This window comes from Chanodichthys erythropterus, chromosome 16, assembly GCF_024489055.1.
Source record: "Chanodichthys erythropterus isolate Z2021 chromosome 16, ASM2448905v1, whole genome shotgun sequence".
NCBI classification, from domain to species: Eukaryota; Metazoa; Chordata; class Actinopteri; order Cypriniformes; family Xenocyprididae; genus Chanodichthys; species Chanodichthys erythropterus.
Genome location: NC_090236.1, coordinates 38,549,450 through 38,567,018, shown reverse-complemented (window position 1 = coordinate 38,567,018; position 17,569 = coordinate 38,549,450). Strand labels below are relative to the sequence as shown.

Here is a 17,569-nt window from a genome sequence, read left to right as displayed (position 1 = left end):
TTAAATACGGCCCGCTGGACATTTAAAAAGCAAGTAATGTAAAGTTAGCATTCAGATCATGATATTAATACTAAATTAATCGAGGAGAAGTCGCTATTTCCGGTTGATCCTGATGTAAATGGTGCGAGTGATGATTAGTAATCTGGCCCCCTGGTATTAAGGAGAAAAAATGATGGGCTTGTCACTATCGAAGTTGCCCATCCCTGATTTAGATCATCAAAATAGGGCCCCTAATGTTAAAGTAAAAAATGTTCTTGGTGCACAAGATGCTGCCTGTGAGCGATGCGAGTGTGAGCATGTTTACTTCCGCTCATACTCTTTCAGTCTAATTAAAATGTTGTTGTTTTTTAATTAAAGAGAAGATGGTGATCTATTAGAGAGATCATTCTAATATTATTGTGTACCTCTGTATGGTAATTCATTGAGATACACAGATTATCTTTCATTCTTTCTCCTGTTTTTTGCCTCTATATTCAGTTGTCAGTTTTTGCAATTAACTTTCAATACATTTGTACAAAGAACAAAATAAAATTCACTTTAAGGATTTATGTTGTTCAGATTAACCATCTGAATGTTTTCATTCCTGTTCTAGACTCTCTAACTGCAGTGTAACAGAAGAAGGTTATAAAGCTCTGGCTTCAGCTCTGAGATCAAACCCTTCACACCTGATAGAGCTGGATCTCACAGGAAATGATCCTGGACAATCAGGAGTGAAGGAGCTCAGTGATTTACTACAGGATCCAAACTGTCAGCTGAAGACACTGAGGTGAGACGGGATAAAATCATTAATAAGATTAGTTATATGCAGGCTTAATATTCATAACAAATATATTATTTTAGTTATACAATAATTATTTTAGTTATACAATTTGTTGCATCAAAATGATCAAGATGATGATAACCATAAACACAGTTTAGTTGTGGTACAAGCTACAGCTACAGTCAAATTGTTTTCCATCAAGCCCACATTCACTGTATCTCTACAGCAGATCTATGAGTCTCCAGATGTTCACAAAGATGCAGTTTAACAGCCAGGTTTCACTGTGCTGATGTTTCTCACACCCGTTACATCTAAATAACTAACTAGAGCTTCTCTTTAGAACAATTAAGATTTTTATCTCATCATTTTTGTAATGCAACAGACATTTAGTTGAGAACTGAATTGACTCTTCTGCAGGTTTTTGATTAACACTCTGCTTGTTACACACACACACACACACACACACACACACACACACACACACACACACACACACACACACACACACACACACACACACACACACACACACAGGGATGCACAGCAGCACACAAGCATGCCAAATATGAAAAATAAAATTATTACAATGTAAAAGATTATTATTGTGTGCATAAAAATAACAATGCATTGGTGGAATCCTGCTTGTCCCGTAGGCTAGATGTTCTGCTCACACACATGAGCAGATCCGTTTCCTTGCTAGAAAAGCATTTAGTTTTTCTGCTTGCAAATTCTGCCATGTAAATAGTGAATCTGTCATGGCGCGAACACAGCTGGCTTTTAAATGGAATGGGAGATGAGACTCTGATTGGTCTATTGCACGTTATGCCCAAAACACACCCTTTACTCATTAGGAGACTAGGGACAACCCTTTTAGACCATGCGCCAGAGGCGCCGACCAATTTTCCTGTCTACCATTTTTCCTGTCATGCCCTAAGTGCATTTGTGCCGTGAGCTTTAGACCATGCACTTAGATCAGGGATTGGCAACTGACCACATACAGCCCCCAATGTCTTTAAATACGGCCCGCTGGACATTTAAAAAGCAAGTAATGTAAGGTTGTGTTCAGACCCCTTAACTGTGACCCCCACTTTTTTTTTTAAACAAGAAAATGCACTATCCAAACTTAAATGGTTGTAATTCAAGAATACTTTGGAGTATAGACATAAGGCTGGTCTTGTTTTAAAGATGAAATTTGGCAGATTATTGTAGATGTGAAATAACTTATGTAAGTGAAACAGAAAAAAAGTTATAGAAGTTTAAGTTTATGAAAATGTAAAATGTAAAAATATAATATTTTATATTTTATATAAAATATATATTTTACAAAACAAGTTTTACTCTAAAGCTGCTAGGAAATCAAAGCCAAAAATCTGAACAAGTTGTGTTCCAAATTTCAGGTTGATATCTCAAAAAATGAGCTTTCAGTAAGATTTTGTTTGGGCGCAGTACCACACTTTTTCACTAGATGACAACCAAGCTCCATTGGTGACTATATAAAGGCGCCTCCATTTCCATATATGGTTTGAGTGATCTGAACCATATAGTTCCATTATTTTCATACAATTTATGAAGTAGACATCTTATATAGAAGTAGTATGGGAAGTTTGGCAGAATTTTATATGAATTCAGCCTCTAATAAACATAAAAATAACATGTATGTAGGTTATAGATCGCCGCCACAAACATAAATTTGTTTTTTTTTTTTCTATTAAAAACATTTTCAGACCTTTTTTTTTCTCAAATTGAATGGATGTTATCTTTTGAACTCTTGGCATGAAAACAAACATGTTTCAACCAATCTTTAATGATTTTCCATGTTCATCACAATTTCAAAATAAAGGTCTGAACATGCCTTATGAGTATGAAAATATGCTTGTTGCAAATTGATAAATTACTGCTCCTCTGTAATTTATGTTGAATATCAGTCACCAAATATGTAAACTACAGATTCTAAGCTTTCAAATGATATATAGTTTGTCAAGATTAGTTTAGGTTTAGTATAGAATATTACTGTTTTAAATATGTAATGGCAAACGTCCCACCTGTGGGACGGTGACAGTTAAGGGGTTAATACTAAATCAACCAAGGAGAGGTCGTTGTTTTCAGTCGATCCCTGTATTAATAACTGTACGCAAATGTGAAAGTTTACTAAAATTAGCAAAAAATAAATTCAAAATTGACAATAGAAATCGTGCTTTCACCATTCAATCAGGATGGTTAATGGATTATCTTTTTACCAAGTTCAAGGGGTCAACCATATGTTTGGTTTGTTTGGAAACAAAATCTGTAATGAACGATTTTATTGTAAATTGCCACTATACCACTGCACTGCTCACAAAATACGCTTTCCACCTTCGGTGGTAAACGGAATAATAAGAAACGGTTCCGGTTGTATTTCCAATTGAGCCTGGCATGGTATGACAGGATTACAAACCGTTCTCGGCCCAGAATTAGCCATCCACGTTAAACCGTGCTGCTAGAATGCGAGTAGTGACGTCATCACTCAGGATCAGTAACTTGTCTGTTGTCTGGCTGCCAGTTTCTCTGTAGCTTGCTAAACATGATATTTGAGCAACATGAACACAAATTAATCATACAATAAAAAAAAATAACTGATCATCCTACATAACACGGTCACTATTTACATCACATATTGTTTGTAAACTCTTGCGTTACTAAGGCAACGACTGAAGAGCTCCATTATCAGCCCCACAATGGAAAACAAAACCATATCCTTACCGGCCGGCTCAGATAGGATTGGCACGGAATGGAATGGTAAAGCAAAGAACGGTTTGACCCCACGGTGGAAAAGCAGTTAATGAGAAGCATGAAAGATACACATAACCTACACATGTGACACCAGAGTTGCACTGGTCTTAGATTTCAAAGTTAAAATGCATTCAACAAAATATTTTTGCCAAATGAATGACAGAAATGTATGCACTTAATTATGTTCTTATACATTTTTAAAAAAAAGTATTTTTCATGGTAACATGTGGATGTTGATTATGGTAATGCCATATGGAACAACTATTTTTTTTCTAAAAAATAAGCACTTTTTAGTTTAGTTGAGAAGGTTCTCTAGGCTTGTAATCAAAAATAGGACTTCTGTACGTTTTGTTTGTTGCAAATTTACAGCCAATGCAATTGAGATGTTTATATTTGCTTGTTGGAGTAATATTGCTTGTCAGCTGAAAACTGTTCAGTTTGTTGAAATGTTTCCCATTTGAATTAGCCTAATTGCAAAAGTTTTATAGTTCATAAAATCTTTAAAAACAAATTACATTAATTATACATTGATTTCCCTTAATAAAAAAATTAAATTGAGTAAGACTGTGTAAAAGGTGCGAGTGACGATTAGTAATCTGGCCCCCTGGTATTATCTTATCAATGATGTTTGTAGTGCAACAGACATTTATTTGAGAACTGAATTGACTCGTCTGCAGGTTTTTGAGTGCTGCTGCAGATGAAGCCTGTCAGTATGTGGAGAGAGTTGTGGGTAAAAACCCGTTACTCCAGAGAGAGCTGAAACTGAGTCATCATGAACTAGGAGACACATGAGTGAATCAGATCGCTGCTCTACTACAGGATAAACACTGTCTACTCAACACACTGATGTGAGTATTGTTCATTTATTTAAAATATTACAGTACTTTTAATTGTAATGTTACTGTAGCTGATAATAATGTTTTTCCAGAGCTTAGAAAACTCTTTAAATAAGTGATAAGATTGAAAAAACATGCTGCTCTATAATCACAGAGATGTCTTTCCTAACTTTCACAGGTTAATTCTGTGTAATTTAAATATAAGTTGCTCTTTTTGAACATGATTGTTGAATGTGATCATTTGCTCACTGATTGCTGGTGACGTGTAATAGGGCTGGGAGGAAAAAAAAACAATTGATTGAAATGATTTTAAAAAAATAAAAATAAATTTTATATATATATATATATATATATTAGTTTTTTTTTAAAATTCCAGAATCAACATTAAATTAAACATAAATTTCTTAATTTTATTCCTTGCTTACAGACGAGGTGGACAGAAGTACGAAATGTTTTTATTTTATTTATTTTTTTATTGCAAACAATTTATAGATGACATTAATGAAATAGATTTTATCACAGAATGTATCAACAATACATCCAAAGTCATCTGAACATATGAAAGAGAAAAAAATAAATTGACATTGATTGTTAAGAGAAAGATACATACAAGATAAGGGACAGTAGCCTAATTAAATATTTGTCATTAATGTTAATCAAACAACAAAAGATGTTAAATAAATGTATACATGGTAAATAAGTTTATTTAATCTGCATCTCTATTATATTTGTCGTATTGTTTGTAATTTGTAAATGTATTTTTATATAACAAAATAGTTATAGCATTATATATATATATATATATATATATATATATATATTATATAAATTGTGAAATAAAATGTCTCATATCATGGTCATATTGCCCATCCTTTGCTCACCTGTCCCGTATTTCACCATGAGAAATCTGTTCACTCATGCTATACTCTTGATGTGCAATACATATTTTTTGTACTGTCTCTATTAAAATAAACTTGTAAAAAATAACATTCTTCACATACAAGAATCAAAATGCTTAAAATCACTTTAACAGTTTAAACTAAAACACTTTATACTCAATATCTCACAGTGAGTCTGAGTTCACATTATATTTGTGAAACATTTTCATCTTAGTATTTTCAGATCTTGTGAAATAAATATGATGATCTCACTTTGTCTGTTTTATTTGTTTATGAAGTTTGTGACTTTAGCGAATAAAGATTTTTCTTCTGTCTTATTTTCTTCTCTCTCTGCTAATGTAGGTTAATCTCCTGTAATATGACAGATGAAGGTTGTTCTGCTCTGACTTCAGCTCTGAAATCAAACCCGTCACACCTGAGAGAGCTGAACCTGAGCAGGAATAAACTAGGAGACTCTGGAGTGAAAAACCTCAGTGATCTACTGATGAACCCACAATTCAAGCTGAAGAAACTACAGTTAGTATCATTATACTGTATTTACGTGTATTTTAATTTAAATCGGCAGAGCTCAAGTCACATCATTTGTAGCGCTGCATCTCCATCTGAAGAAAGATTCAGAAATGGTTTTAGTTAACAGGTTTATATGTGTATCAGCAGGGCTGGGTAGGTTAAAATGTATTTCACTGCAGATTACAAAATATGTGCTTTAAAAAGTAATGAAAATAGCATATTTAAAGGGTTAGTTCACCCAAAAATGAAAATAATGTCATTAATTACTCACCCTCATGTCGTTCGACACCCGTAAGACCTTCGTTCATCTTCAGAACACAAATTAAGATATTTCTGTTGAAATCCGATGGCTCAGAAAGGCCTCCATAGCCAGCAATGTCATTTCCTCTCTCAAGACCCATAAAAGGTACTAAAGACGTCGTTACAAAGTCCATCTCACTACAGTGGTTCTACAATCATTTTATGAAGCGACGAGAATAGTTTTTGTGTGCAAAAAAAACTAAATAATGACTTATATAGAGATGTGAACTTCAATACATTTGTACAAAGAACAAAATAAAATTCAGTTTAAGGATTTATATTGTTCAGATTAATCAGCTGAATGTCTTCATTCCTGTTCTAGACTCTCTAACTGCAGTGTAACAGAAGAAGGTTATAAAGCTCTGGCTTCAGCTCTGAGATCAAACCCTTCACATCTGATAGAGCTGTATCTCACAGGAAATGATCCTGGACAATCAGGAGTGAAGGAGCTCAGTGATTTACTACAGGATCCAAACTGTCAGCTGAAGACACTGAGGTGAGACGGGATGAAATAATTAATAAGATTAGTTATATGCAGGCTAAATATTCATAACAAATATATTATTTTAGTTATACAATAATTATTTTAGTTATACAATTTGTTGCATCAAAATGATCAAGATGATGATAAACATAAACACAGTTTAGTTGTGGTACAAGCTACAGCTACAGTCAAATTGTTTTCCATCAAGTCCAGATTCACTGTATCTCTACAGCAGGTCTATGAGTCTCCAGATGTTCAAAATCATGCAGTTTCACAAGCCAGTTTTCACTGTGCTGATGTTTCTCACACCTGTTACATCTAAATAACTAACTAGAGCTTCTCTTTAGAACAATAATTAAGTTTTTTTTTATCTTATCAATGATGTTTGTAATGCAACAGACATTTATTTGAGAACTGAATTGACTCTTCTGCAGGTTTTTGAGTGCTGCTGCAGATGAAGCCTGTCAGTATGTGGAGAGATTTGTGGGTAAAAACCCGTTACTCCAGAGAGAGCTGAATCTGAGTTATCATGATCTAGGAAACACACGAGTGAATCAGATCGCTGCTCTACTGCAGGATAAACACTGTCGACTCAACACACTGAAGTGAGTATTGTTCATTTATTTAAAATATTACAGTACTTTTTATTTTAATGTTACTGTAGCTGATAATAATGTTTTTCCAGAGCTTAGAAAACTCTTCAAATAAATGATAGATTGAAAAAACACGCTGCACTATAATCACAGATGTCTTTCCTATATATATATATATATATATATATATATATATATATAGTTTTTTTAATTCCAGAATCAACATTAAACATAAATTTCTTAATTTTATTCCTTGCTTACAGATGAGGTGGACAGAAGTACAAAATGGTTTGTTTTTTTATCATTTTTTTTATTGCAAACAATTTATAGATGACATTAATGAAATAGATTATATCACAGAATGTATCAACAATACATCCAAAGTCATCTGAACATATGAAAGAGAAAAAAATAAATTGGCAATGATTGTTAAAAGAGAAAGATACATTTACATAGCTTTTTAAGAACAAAGAAAAGAAGGAACAGAACAAAGAAAGAAAAGAGGATAAAAAAAACTACAACACCAAAACAGGTAATAATCGCGGTACATGAAAGATCTCATCATATCTCTTCAAAACAGAACTACATTTTTTGTTATTAATTATTCTTAATGATTTGATTAAATGTTCAACTTCAAATAATAAATCTATAAAAGTAGGTATTTTCTTAAGAAACCTTTATTTGTGAAAATAAAATGTTGCTGTAAGGATAAGAAAGTTAACAGTAGATTCTAAAGATTTGTTTTGGTTTTCCAAAAAGTAAACAACATCCTTAATGTTTAAATTACAGTTCATATTAACTTAAGAAAAACATTAGGAACTCAAATCTTTCCAGAAAAGTGATGAAACATTACATGAGAAGAATAAATGACAAATATCTTCACTTTCTGGACCAGTTTCCAGGCTAACAAAGCTTGTTGATGAAATCTGGCCAGTTTAACAGGTAATTTAAAAGTGGAGTAATTGCATTTCATCAAAAAAGAAAGACCACATACCCTATTAAATATATTATTAGGAATAAAATACCACAATCTGACCCAAGCAAACATCTTTTTAACCAGTTAATTTTAAATGTTGGATAAGAAAACTAAAATTGATAAATCTCTTTGGAGACAGTTATTAAAATATATTTTGTTTTCATTAACTGTTGAAAATCAGGGGAGTTCAGGTTCCTATAAAAATTTGTAACAAATTTCTCAATTTCTTCAGGGTGTTTAGAAACTGAATTGTTAGCAGTTTAGTTCGAAACGGGGCGTGTTTCTCATGAAAAATCGCTAATGTGAAAGCTGTCATGTGAAGCCTGGTGCGCACTGGAGTACCGAACCCGAGACTGAAGGAGGTGATCTGAGTTCGGTTGCACTCGAACTGTGCTGCGGTTCATGTGAATATCACGTCTGTGACGTAAGATGAACACAAACACACCAGGGTCCGATAGAATCAGTTTGAGTGTGAAACAAGACCACCGGACACCGGGAACAATCGAGACCGGGCTCGGACCGCAGCAAACAAGCCCAGTGTGAAAGACCCCTAAATGAACAATGTGTGTCTTTCTCCATGTTACCTACACCTGGATATCCCTGTTTATTTGTCAGCAAAAGTCTGCTGGATGAAGCTAAACATGTTAGTTGATCATCATAGATCTGAGTCATTGTCTTTTCTCTCTCTGTCTTCAGTCTGTGGAGATGCAGTATTACAGAGGAACAGTGTGTCATCCTGACTTCAGCTCTGAAATCAAACCCGTCACACCTGAGAGAGCTGAACCTGAGTGTGAATAAACTAGGAGACTCTGGAGTGAAAAACCTCAGTGATCTACTGATGAACCCACAATTCAAGCTGGAGAAACTACAGTTAGTATCATTATACTGTACAGCAGTTATTCAGAGTCTAGTTATTGATGTTACCAGGGTTGGAAGTGTCCTTAAAATAGGTAGGGTACAGGTTGTTTTGGTATGTATTTTTATGTGTATAAATGATATGCTACGTTAGCTAATAGATTTAATTTTTGACAGTTTTTTTTTTTATTATTAATTTATTTTTATTTTTAGAAAAACCTTTCTAGGGACGCAAGATGCAAATTAGCTCATGTTTAGGGTGACCAGACGTCACGTTTTTCTCAGGACAGTCCCATAGTTCAGCTCTATTTTAAGTGTCCCGACTTATTTAGAAAAATCATGTTTTGTCCCGTATTTCATGTTTCCTAAAATGTATTTTTGGGTGATCATAGAACGAGTAGCCTAGTGTCTGTCAAGCAAGAACAGCCCAATCAATTCATCGTACAACAAAATTAACATACAATCACAATTTGCCACTGATTAACTTGCCATTAGTGAAGGTGGGATAGGCAGAATCGCGCTGAATGACACACAACAGAAGCGCTCTCTCTTGCCTTGCGCGTGATCCCAGTTCTCCCAGATAGAGCGCAATAAATTATCCGCGCCTGAATGGTCAAATGCGCACACAGTTGTCAAAATGTCCATCTTGTGGAGTATCTAATGTAAATACAGTCAGTTATGGCTTAAGTGGACGTAAACTGTTGAGTGAAAACTGGATATGTGTCAGTATATTTAATATTACATCCATAAATTCTGTCTTAAAGGGACAGTAGCCTAATTAAATATTTGTCATTAATGTTAATCAAACAACAAAAGATGTTAAATAAATGTATACATGGTAAATAAGTTTATTTAATCTGCATCTCTATTATATTTGTCGTATTGTTTGTAATTTGTAAATGTATTTTTATATAACAAAATAGTTATAGCATTATATATATATATATATATATATATATATATATATATATATATATATATATATATATATATATATATATATATATATATATATATAAATAAATATAAATTGTGAAATAAAATGTCTCATATCATGGTCATATTGCCCATCCTTTGCTCACCTGTCCCGTATTTCACCATGAGAAATCTGTTCACTCATGCTATACTCTTGATGTGCAATACATATTTTTTGTACTGTCTCTATTAAAATAAACTTGTAAAAAATAACATTCTTCACATACAAGAATCAAAATGCTTAAAATCACTTTAACAGTTTAAACTAAAACACTTTATACTCAATATCTCACAGTGAGTCTGAGTTCACATTATATTTGTGAAACATTTTCATCTTAGTATTTTCAGATCTTGTGAAATAAATATGATGATCTCACTTTGTCTGTTTTATTTGTTTATGAAGTTTGTGACTTTAGCGAATAAAGATTTTTCTTCTGTCTTATTTTCTTCTCTCTCTGCTAATGTAGGTTAATCTCCTGTAATATGACAGATGAAGGTTGTTCTGCTCTGACTTCAGCTCTGAAATCAAACCCGTCACACCTGAGAGAGCTGAACCTGAGCAGGAATAAACTAGGAGACTCTGGAGTGAAAAACCTCAGTGATCTACTGATGAACCCACAATTCAAGCTGAAGAAACTACAGTTAGTATCATTATACTGTATTTACGTGTATTTTAATTTAAATCGGCAGAGCTCAAGTCACATCATTTGTAGCGCTGCATCTCCATCTGAAGAAAGATTCAGAAATGGTTTTAGTTAACAGGTTTATATGTGTATCAGCAGGGCTGGGTAGGTTAAAATGTATTTCACTGCAGATTACAAAATATGTGCTTTAAAAAGTAATGAAAATAGCATATTTAAAGGGTTAGTTCACCCAAAAATGAAAATAATGTCATTAATTACTCACCCTCATGTCGTTCGACACCCGTAAGACCTTCGTTCATCTTCAGAACACAAATTAAGATATTTCTGTTGAAATCCGATGGCTCAGAAAGGCCTCCATAGCCAGCAATGTCATTTCCTCTCTCAAGACCCATAAAAGGTACTAAAGACGTCGTTACAAAGTCCATCTCACTACAGTGGTTCTACAATCATTTTATGAAGCGACGAGAATAGTTTTTGTGTGCAAAAAAAACTAAATAATGACTTATATAGAGATGGGCCGATTTCAAAACAATGTTAATTTTTCTATTGTTTCTATATTGATCCTATATATTAATCTAGAGTGATAAATTCACTTATTTTTGGGAGTGAGGACGGATCCAGACTTGGATTGTAACTAGTATCCTCAAATGCTCCTGTCTTGGTTTGTTCGTTTCTATCATTAAGTTTTCATGTTTTTGCTGGTTTATTAGTGACTGTATGACATTTATTCATGATTCATTTAACTCACACATGAACTGAACATGGATTTGAGTCATTTTCTCTTTCTGTCTTCAGTCTGAATGGATGCAGTATTACAGAGAAACAGTGTGTCATCCTGACTTCAGCTCTGAAATCAAACCCGTCACACCTGAGAGAGCTGAACCTGAGCAGGAATAAACTAGGAGACTCTGGAGTGAAAAACCTCAGTGATCTACTGATGAACCCACAATTCAAGCTGCAGAAACTACAGTTAGTATAATTATACTGTACAGCAGTTACAGTGTGATTGAAGTTTATTTATTTTAAGTCAACAGGGCACAAGTCACATATTTTGTAGCGCTGCATCTCCATCTGAAGAAAGATTCAGAAAAGGTTTTAGTTAACGGGTTTGTATCAGTAAAAAGAGCATTTTAAACTTTGTGGCTGTAAAATAGTTTCATATGCTGGAATCTGACAAATCTTTGCTGTGAAACGAGACAGAAGTGAGAACAGACTAAAAACAGTGTAACAAATTGTCATGAATGGCTGGTTGTAATGAAGCTCATGATGATGGAGAATACAATAACACTGTCTTTAATCACAAATCTGACATGTAGGAGAGATAAAACACAACCACTTCAACATAAAGGTATTGATGGGTGATTTCAAACACTGCTTCATGAAGCTTCGAAGCTTTATGAATCTTTTGACCCAAGCTCTGAACCACTGATTCGAAACAAACTGCCAAAGTCACATGATTTCAGTAAACGAGGCTTCGTTCCATCATAACCGTTTCTAAACAGTTCTAAATTTCAATAGTTGCGTCTCGTTTCGGAAGTCACATTTGAAGGCTGCATACGTCATTAAGGATGTCTTATTTCAGAAAAGTAACTGTAATAAAATTGACTGTTATTCCTCGTGAGGTGTAAAATACTGTCATTTCTTTCTTTCTTGGCAATCTAACGGTTACTTTTCTTAAATGAGACCGTCTCAATGACATATGTAGCCTTCAAATGTGACCTCTGGAGGACACAGCCTCTGAAATGAGATGCAGCCGATGGTTCACCGGTGAACCCGAGCGATGATCTCTGTGAACCCATGAATCATGATTCACTGAGAACCATTGAACAAGTGTCTATGAGTTTTACCTGATTTCTGATCAGTTTTATACATGTTTAGATGTTTTAATGAGACATTGGTATAATTAAAATTAATTATGGTAGTTATTAATCACTTTTATTTGCCTGTTTATCATGGAACAAACAAAACAAGCCCTGGAAATTGATAAAAGAACACATATTATACAAACACTCTATATTTAATCTTATTAGATGATTAGTTAATTACAAATCATTAACTAATCATTAATTACAAATTACTTTCAATAAAACATTTGCAATAGATTTGTAATTTTGTGCATGTTTGGACTGAGTTTTGTTGCATTTACACTGTTCTGACCACTAGGGGTCACTGTGGAGGCAGGTGTCGGGTTGTTTCGAAGCTTCGACACATTACGGCATATTTCCTTTAACTGTTTCACTGTTTCACGAAGCCTCAATCTGCCCATCACTACATAAACGACACAGAACAATGAACAGAGAGAACTAAGAGTTTAAACAGAGATCGTATTATTATAGGGAGATTAATTTACTGGTATTACCAGCATTTAAAGCCTTAAAAAAGCATGTTTTAAAGCAGACGCTAATTTGGTAGATTGAGTTGGTCATTATTGAAATGATCTGACTATGTCGGTGTTTGTCAGCACATTGTCAGTAAATCACCTGCAGAAATGGGCTAATTAGCCCTGTTTAGTAAATCTGGCCCTTGAATTGTAACTAGTATCCTCAAATGATCCTGTCTTGGTTTGTTCGTTTCTATCATTAAGTTTCCATGTTTTTGCTGGTTTATTAGTGACTGTATGACATTTATTCATGATTCATTTAACTCACACATGAACTGAACATGGATTTGAGTCATTTTCTCTTTCTGTCTTCAGTCTGATTAGATGCAGTATTACAGAGAAACAGTGTGTCATCCTGACTTCAGCTCTGAAATCAAACCCGTCACACCTGAGAGAGCTGAAGCTGAGCTGGAATAAACTAGGAGACTCTGGAGTGAAGCACTTATGTGACGTACTGAAGGATTCACACTGTAAACTGGAGAGATTGAGGTCAGTAACATTCTTCACATACAAGAATCAAAATTATTAAAATCACTTTAACAGTTTAAACTAAAACACTTTTTACTCAATATCTCACAGTGAGTCTGAGTTCACATTATATTTGTGCAACATTTTCACCTTAATGATTTGTTTGTAAGATAATCTCTCTTCCTCTGTTTGTGTCTTTCTAGTCTACTGGACTGTGGCATTACAGATGTTTCTTCTTTAACTCAGTCTTTGACTAACTCAAAAGCACTGCAGTTTTTGAAAGATCTTGATCTGAGTTTAAATATGATCAGAGACTCAAAGCGGCTCAGAGACGTGTTACGAGACTCAAACTGTAAACTGAGGTGAGGAAACATCACTGATATTAAAGATCTTTATTTACTCTGATATGTGAACAAACCTTTCCAATTTTGGTGAAAGGAAATTATCATTAATCTTTATTGCAACAAAGTGTTTGTGTGAGAACAAAATGTGAAGTTATTAAAATGTTCAACACAGAGGAAAGAGAACAAAAGCACACTGTCACAGCTTTATTCAACAACACCTGCTTTATTAACTGTGTCAGTAGTGAATCATTTCAGCCTGAAAATAGACTTGTTCAGATTGTAGGAAAACGCTGCACTCCTGCTAAAATCAGTGCGTTCAGCTTCAGCTCACAGCCGTCCAGCCTCACATGAGAAATGTCTCTGTCTCTAGTGTGTTTTTACTTTGACAAGCAACACGTCACACTACTTTACACTCACTTTACTTTCAGTTATTTAATAAGAGCCCTACAAACATGTTTAAACTAGAGGACACACGGCTTTAACTAAAGGATTGTGTTTTAATTCAGAATATCATTTGTATTTGCTCCCTGTGGTTTATTCCATACGCCATACAATCATTAGTTTCTTCTTTACAGTCACTCAATAGGAGTCACACCAACACAAACAAACTTATCAACGTGATTCATGATTTAAATGTATTATATTTAAAACACAAATTTCTCTGCAAGATCATGTAAAGTCAGTAATTAATCTGATTACAGGAATTTAATGTAACTACTTTTTACTCAAAAAACAGTAATTGAAATATAACTAAATTGCACTTTGTTCCACTGAACACTGATTGTTTTCTCTTGTGTTCCTCCTTACAGAGTAAATAATCAATTACTAAACATCCTTGATAGAGTTAAATCGCCAGAAGTCTCTGAATAAGTTCAATCTCCAAACACCTCTGACGGATGCTGTATATCATAGTGTGAAATCATCATGAGAGGAGCAGAAATCATCAGGTGATCCACAGAAGAGTCTCACTACTGTGTCTATGAGGAGAAATAAATGTGTGATTAATGTGTAAATGTGTTTCATACAGATGGAAGAGACTCAGACTTTACAATGAAATAAAGCAGCATGTGTGTCAGAAACATGTGATATTGAATGATTAATGTTGCTTTAGTATTCAGACAAATGAAGGTTTAGTTTTATTTAAAGGTGAACAGGAGGAAGAAGCTCAGATGAGTCTGTCAGCAGAAATCTTCAGGCTCTTCAGTATCAGACCTACAAATATAATAATGTTTGGATTGAACTCATCCATAATCATTAAAATGTTTCTAATTATAAACATGATTGTCAAGTATAGCACATAAATATATCAAAAGATATATATCAAGTCTAATGTTACTTCAAACATTTACATTATCTTTCTATGTTATTCTGTTTTATTTTATATTAAGTTATCAATGTGTCTGTTAATGCACAGATATACAGTATATTGTCTTTGTTCTGTTGATAGAGTCTCTTCTAGCCAGATTTTATCAGTTAACAGCATTTGTGTGTCTTTCAAAGTTAAGAACAATTGTTTTTGTATGAAAAGTTCACTTGTCTTTTGTATTATTGAAGCTACATGAGCAGATGCAGAGAGATTTTCCTTCTTAAATAAATGTGAGCTACTTTGATTTTAGAGAAACCCTGCAAAATGTAAATGATCATTAATCACCGTCATATTATTCCAAACATGTAAGACTTTCTGCTGTGGAAACACTAGAGAAGATATTTTGAGAAATGTTTCAGTGTCTGATTGGTTTCCAACATTCTTCAAAATATCTTCTTTTATGATCCACAGATGAAAGAGTCAGAAAGAAACATGCAGGTTTGAATCTACATGAGGGTGAATAATTGATGACAGAACTGTTATTTTGGGGTGAACTATCCCTTTAAGACATCAGTAGTAGTAGTAGTAACTTTTATTATGTGTGCTGCTCAACCATAAAACATGTAAAGCCGACAAGGAAAATGAAGCGAGAGCACCAGAGTTATGTTTGGGATCATTTTACAGCTGGAGTTACACCTTCATGACTATAACTTTGCGTGTGCATTCACAGCCTTTTGTTTGTGCAAATGTAAGTTGTAATATTTGTTTATTTTGTGTAAGCCTATCTATATGTGATTGATCTCAGATAGGATGCATCTGGCTAAGAATTAATGCTGTAGTAAATCGTGCCTGTGATCATCTTCATCTTCAGCACATGCAGCTCAAACATTAATGCACAACTAATGACTATGATTGGGACTGTCATATTACATAACATTATAAAGAGAACAATATTGATATCTGAGGAAGTGGGAAAATTCAACATGATAAAATGTATCAGATTGGGATTTTACATGGGTTGCGGCGTCTGTCAAAAAAATCCAAGAACAGATCATCAGAAAAAGTTAGTGTTCGTCTGGCTTCACACAGCAATGGGAATATTTGCCACACTCATGCTGTTGTTTTAAGGGGGCAAAAAATCCCCCTAAATATAAAAATGTAAATTAATTTTAATTTTCTGTCTTAAAAAATGTAATGTCTACACCTAATTGACAAGTGGTTACTGTATCTCAATGTTCAAAAGGGTTAGTTCACCTAAAAAAGTACATTTCAAGCCCTGGATATAGTGATCAATGTTAGTTTCTTACACTTAATGATCTAAATCTGCTCTCTTCTTGTAGCTGTGAAGTTTTTCTCCTACTCCAGCAGTATGTTTAGTCGTATGTCCTCATGAAATCAGGCGCTGGTGTGAACAGCTCGGCACTGCAAGTGGCTTTTTGTGCCATTGTAGGTTTCTTCATTAGGCCTATCACAAGGACACAGTCATCACCTACAGCGCCCTTCTAGTGGAGAAACAAACTGTTTTCCATCGGACTGATGTCATTATCCCAAGCAGGATGTTCACTAGTTTTTATGTCAAGAAACACTCAATGCTGATCAACCCAATGCCTTTGCTCTGCCCCACGACTACAACCACCTCAAGGGTTACGACCGGCCCTTTACAGATGAGATGACTTGAACAAACCAGATAAAAGTTCACTTGTCCACCAACACTGGAGAAGTTTAGCGTGTACATTTCAATGGACTGTTGATGTGTATTAAATATTGGCAGGAACAATATGTCATCTAGTATATTTGTCATGTAGAAACTTGTCTAAAAGTGTAAATAAATGGATATTTACCATCTGCAAACACTCAATTCAGTCTCAGTTCCCAGCCTTTATCTTTTGGCCCAACTTCTGGTTCCTTATTCTCAGTGCTATTTATAGGGGAAAAACAGTGACCTATCAATGGAAAGGGGATGTTTTACAGAAACAGAGTTAGTTGTGTGAATGCTTTGATCATTTCATTTAAGAAACAAAAACTGTTGTTAGTTATTTCAGACAGAGAGGTCTTATTCAGGAAAACATAACAGTTATGCTTTTGTTCACTTCAGTTTTTATCTTTTATTTTATTATAATAGCTTTGTCTTGTATGTCCTCTACCTCTGCAGAAAGAAGATTGCTCTGTTCCTCAGAGCAGGTTAGTGTTTGGTACAGCTATGAAGGTGAGTTCAATATTTTTTTCTTAAACAATGCTAAATGATTCAGTTTGGTCTATTCAAGCCTGTGTGAATATGACATTTTTACTCAATGACTCTGGTGGTTCAAATCGTTATCAGCAAAAGAGAAGATTTCCAACATTTATGTAAACCACAGATGTTTACATAAAGAAAAGTTTCAAACAACTAATTTGGTCATTTATCACAAAGGTTGTCTCCTTGGAAAAATGTATTATAAAAAAATAATAATTCGTTATAAATAATTATTCG

At 34.1% G+C, this 17,569-nt stretch overlaps 1 pseudogene; it reads left to right on the top strand.

Moving 5' to 3' along the window:
- The window catches only part of LOC137002552 (protein NLRC3-like), a 31,010-nt pseudogene extending 17,195 nt beyond the window's left edge, over positions 1 to 13,815 (top strand).
- Positions 13,816 to 17,569: the final 3,754 nt, after the last annotated feature.